Source organism: Schistocerca gregaria, unplaced genomic scaffold (assembly GCF_023897955.1).
Source record: "Schistocerca gregaria isolate iqSchGreg1 unplaced genomic scaffold, iqSchGreg1.2 ptg000205l, whole genome shotgun sequence".
Taxonomy (NCBI): Eukaryota; Metazoa; Arthropoda; class Insecta; order Orthoptera; family Acrididae; genus Schistocerca; species Schistocerca gregaria.
This window is the reverse complement of record NW_026061740.1, coordinates 2,305,853-2,311,024: the sequence shown is the minus strand read 5'-3', so window position 1 is coordinate 2,311,024 and position 5,172 is coordinate 2,305,853.

Below are 5,172 nucleotides of genomic sequence, written 5' to 3'. Positions count from 1 at the left end.
TTTGAGAGGCTGGTAGGTAGGCAGACATGTTCCAAACGAGGGGGGGGGGGGGGTAGGTAGACAGGTATCTTTCGAGGGTGTGTAGGTAGACAGTCATCTTCTGAGGAGGGGAGGGGTTGGGAAAACTGACGTTTTCCGGTTGGGGGGATAAGTAGAGTCATCTTCTGAGGGGGAAGTGGGTAGACACACATTTTCAGAAGGCGTGAGTAGGTAGACAGACATGTTACGAGGGGGGGGGGGGGGGGTGTACGTAGACAGTCATCTTACGAGGAGGGGGGGGGGGGGGTAAAAAGACAGGCATGTTCCAAGGTCCTCTATCAACTGCAAGACACCAGAACCGGCCTACAGTTGAATTTTCGATACCTAAAACTTGAGTAGTACTACTTCTTACCTGCCGCTTGCAACAAATTAGAAGCTCCTATTTTGTTGTTTATGGTGCGACCGCATACCTCAGCACATGACAAGTTTCCAGATGTATATGTAAACAGTTCCGTGAGCAAAGCTGCCACTGCGACGATCTGGCATTACGATTAGGCGCGTGAGTGCGTGTGATATCGCTCTCTAAGTTTTCATACATTTATAGGTTTCAGATACATATTTTAACGGTTTTTGTGATAATATTTACTATATAAGATACTTATTAATGGTTTCTTCATTCACATCCGCCTTTCTTGGGTAGTGACCTGATATTTGCGAGTGTTTCGTATCGAGCAACTTAACTTCTTACCTGTGTTTACATTCCGCGCTGACCAGTTGCAGCTGTAGCGGCGCATCCAAAGCTAAGTACTAATTAGTTGTTTGTGTATAGTGGTCTATTTTGGAACTTTAGTAGTCTTCAATCGGTGTCCTTGTTGTTTCCTGGTGAAATAATTACAGAAGAAATTGTCGCGAACTGTTTTCAGTTTAGTTACTGTGCCATTAGACGTTTGATAATCTTTCTATTTACCTTTTGTTTTATTTGCTGTTGATAAATACTGTTAATAATAGTAGCTACTTCCCTTGTACAGCAAGATTATGATTATTGTAGTCAGTTTTTTAACAAATTCTTATTGTACTAACGGAACTTAAATAAATGCGAAAGGTTTTCTTAGGTTTTTACTACATATTAACACGTTTCACATTTCCCCGTGCAACGTGGCGTTCAGACCTCGTTTGATGCAAAAGCTTGAGGTCCTCGATCATGTCCAAGGCACCAAAGCCGGCTAATAAGTCAGTAATCGATAATTAAAACTTGAATTGTACTGATTCTTACTGGCCGAATACATCTTCTTAACACCTTCTTCTGTCTTCTCCTGTGGTGCTTTTAGTGTCTCCGCAAACCGCAGCAGGCGACATAAGTTTGCAGACTATAAATTTAACCGTCTCAGAGCGTAAAGCGGCCGATGTGACGATCTGCCAATAAGTCGATTCGACAGCAAATGAAGAAAACGGTCGGATTTCTCAGGTTTTTACTACAAATGGACACTTTTCACATCATCCCGTGTAACGTGGCGTCCAGACCGCGTTTCATGCAAAATCTTAAGGCCCTAGCTCATGTCCAAGGTACCAAAGCAGGCTAATAAGTCAATAAATGATAGCTAAAATTTGAATTGTACTGCTTATTGCTGGTTCTTTCTCGCTGATTACACCAACAGAGAAGCTTCATCTGTGTCCTACTGTGATGCTTTGACTGTCTCCGCATAACGCAGCACGCGACATAAGCTTGCAGACGATATATGTAACAGATTCAGAGAGAAAAGCGGCCAATGTGACGATCTGGCAATAAGTCGATTAAATAGAAAATGACGAAAACGGGAGGATTTCTCAGGTTTTTACTACATATGAACACTTTTCACTTTATCCAGCGCAACGTGGCAGACAGACCTCGTTTCATGAACAATCTCAAGGTCATAGCTCATGTCCAAATAACCAAAGCCGGTTAATAAGTCAATAATAGATAAGTAAAATGTGAATTGTAATGCTTCGTACTGGCCGATTACATCTTCTAAGAGTCTTCTTCTGTGTTCTACTATTGTTCTTTTAGTGTCTAAGCATAGCGAAGTACACGATATAGTTTTGCAGATGATAAATATAACCATTGCAGAGAGAAAAGCGGCCAATATGACGATCTGGCATTAAGTCGATTCGATAGCAAATGACGAAAACGGGCGGATATCTCAGGTTTTCACAACATATGAACACTTTTCACATTCCCCCGTGCAACGCGGCTGCTAGACCTCCATTCATGCCAAATCTTAAGGTCCTAGCTCATGACCAAGGCACCAAAGCCGGCTAAAAAGTCAATAATCGATAACTAAAACTTGAATTTTACTACTTCTTACTGGCTATTACATCAACTTAGAACCTTCATCTGTGTTCTACTATGGTGCTTTTATTGTCTCCGCATACCGCAGCACGCGACCTAGCTTTGCAGACGATAAATGTAACCGTTTCAGAGTGAAGAGTGGCCAATGTGACGATCTCACTTTAAGTCGATTTGATAACAAATGACGAAAACGGACGGATTTCACAGGTTTTTACTACTTGTGAACACTTTTCACATTTTCCCTTGTACCGCGGCTGCTAGTTCTTCTTTCGTGCAAAATAGTAAGGTCCTAGCTCAAGTCCTAGGCACCAAAGAAGGGTAAAAAGTCAATAATCGATAACTAAAACTTGAATTGTACTGCTTCTTACTGCCTATTACATCAACGTAGAAGCCTATTATGTGTTCTGCTATGCTGCTATTAGTGTTTCCGCATACCGCAGCACGCGACATAGATTTGCAGTCGATAAATGTAACCGTTTCAGAGAGAAGACCGGCCAATGTGACGATCTAGCTAAAAGCCGATTCGATAACAAATGACAAAAACGGACTGAATTCTCTGGTTTTTACTACAAATGAACACATTTCACACTCGCTCGTGCAACGCGGCTGCTAGACCTCCCTTCATGCAAAATCGTAAGGTCCTAGCTCATGTCAAAGGCACCAAAGGCTAAAGAGACAATAATCGATATCTAAAACCTGTATTGTATTACTTCTTACTGGCTATTACATCAACTTAGAAGCATCTTCTGTGTTCTACTGTGGTGCATTTAGTGTCTCCACTAACCGCAGCCAATGTGACGATTAGACTTTACCTCGAATCGATAACATATGACGAAAACGGACGGAATAGTCAGGTATTTACTACATATGAACATTTTCACATTCTCCCGTGCAATGCGGCTGCTAGGCCTCCTTCCATGCAAAATCTTGAGGTCCTAGCTCATGTCTAAGGCACCAGAGCCGTCTAAAAAGTCAATAATCGATAATTAAAATTTGAATTTTACTGCTCCTTACTGGCTATCACATCAACTTAGAAGCTTCTTCTGTGTTCTATTATAGTGCTTTTAGTGTCTACGCATACCACAGCACGTGACATAGCTTTACACACGATAAATGTAGCCGTTTCAGAGAGAAGAGCGGCCAATATAACGATCTGGCATTACGTCGATTCGATAGCAAATGACGAAAACGGGCGGATATCTCAGGTTTTCACAACATATGAACACTTTTCACATTCCCCCGTGCAACGCGGCTGCTAGACCTCCCTTCATGCAAAATCTTAAGGTCCTAGCTCATGTCCAAGGCACCAAAGCCGTCTAAAAATTCAATTATCGGTAACTAAAAGTTGAATTGTACTGTTTCATACTAGCTATCACATCAACTTAGAAGCTTCCTCTGTGTTCTATTATGGTGCTTTTACTGTCTCCGCATACCACAGCACGTGACATAGCTTTACACACGATAAATGTAGCCGTTTCAGAGAGAAGAGCGGCCAATATAACGATCTGGCATTACGTCGATTCGATAGCAAATGACGTAATCGGCGGATTTCTCAGGTTTTTACTACATATGAACACTTTGCACATTCCAATGTGCAACGCGGCTGCTAGAACTCCCTCATGCAAAATCTTAAGGTCCTAGCTCATGTCCAGGGCACCAAAGACGTCTAAAAAGTTAGTAATCGATAGCTAAAACTTGAATTTTACTGCTCCTTACTGGCTATCACATCGACTTAGAAGCTTCTTCTGTGTTCTATTATGGTGCTTTTAGTGTCTCCGCATACCACAGCACGCGACATAGCTTTGCACACGATAAATGTAACCGTCTCAGAGAGAAGAGCGGGAAATATGACGATCTGGCATTAAGTCGATTCGATAGCAAATGACGAACACGGGCGTATTTCTCCGGTTTTCACTACATATGAACACATTTCACATTCACCCGTGCAACGCGGTTGCTAGACCTCCCTTCATGCAAAATCGTAATGTCCTAGCTCATGTCGAAGGCACCAAAACCTTCTAAAAATTCAATAATCGATAACTAAAACTTGAATTGTACTGCTTCGTTTTGGCTATCGCACCAACTTAGAACCTTCTTCTGTGTTCTATTATGGTGCTTTTAGTGTCACCGCAGCACGCGACAAAGCTTTGCACACGATAAATGTAACCGTTTCAGAGAAAAGAGCGGCCAATATGACGATCTGGCAAAAGTCGATTCCATAGCAAATGACGAAACCGGGCGGATTTCTCAGCTTTTCACTATATATGAACACTTTTCACATTCCCCCGTGCAACGCGGCTGCTAGACCTCCCTTCATGCAAAATCATAAGGTCCTAGCTCATGTCCAAGGCACCAAAGCCGTCTAACAAGTCAATATCGATAACTAAAACTTGATTTGCACTGCTTCTTACTGGCTATGACATCAACTTAGAATATTCTTCTGTGTTCTATTATGGTGCTTTTAGTGCTCCGCATACCACAGCACGCGACATAGCTTTACACACGATAAATGTAACCTTATCAGAGAGAAAGAGCGGCAAATATAACGATCTGGCATTAAGTCGGTTCGATAGCAAATGACGAAAACGGACTGATATCTCAGGTTTTCACAACATATGAACACGTTTCACATTCCCCCGTTCAACGCGGCTGCTATACCTGCTTTCATGCAAAATCTTATGGTCCTAGCTCATGTCCAAGGCACAAAAGCCGTCTAAAAAGTCAATAATCGATAACTCAAACTTGAAATTTACTACCTCGTACTATCTATCACATCAACTTAGAGAAGCTTCTGTGTTCTATTATGGTGATTTTAGTGTCTTCGCATACGGCTGCACGCGACATAGCTTTGTACACGATAAATGTAT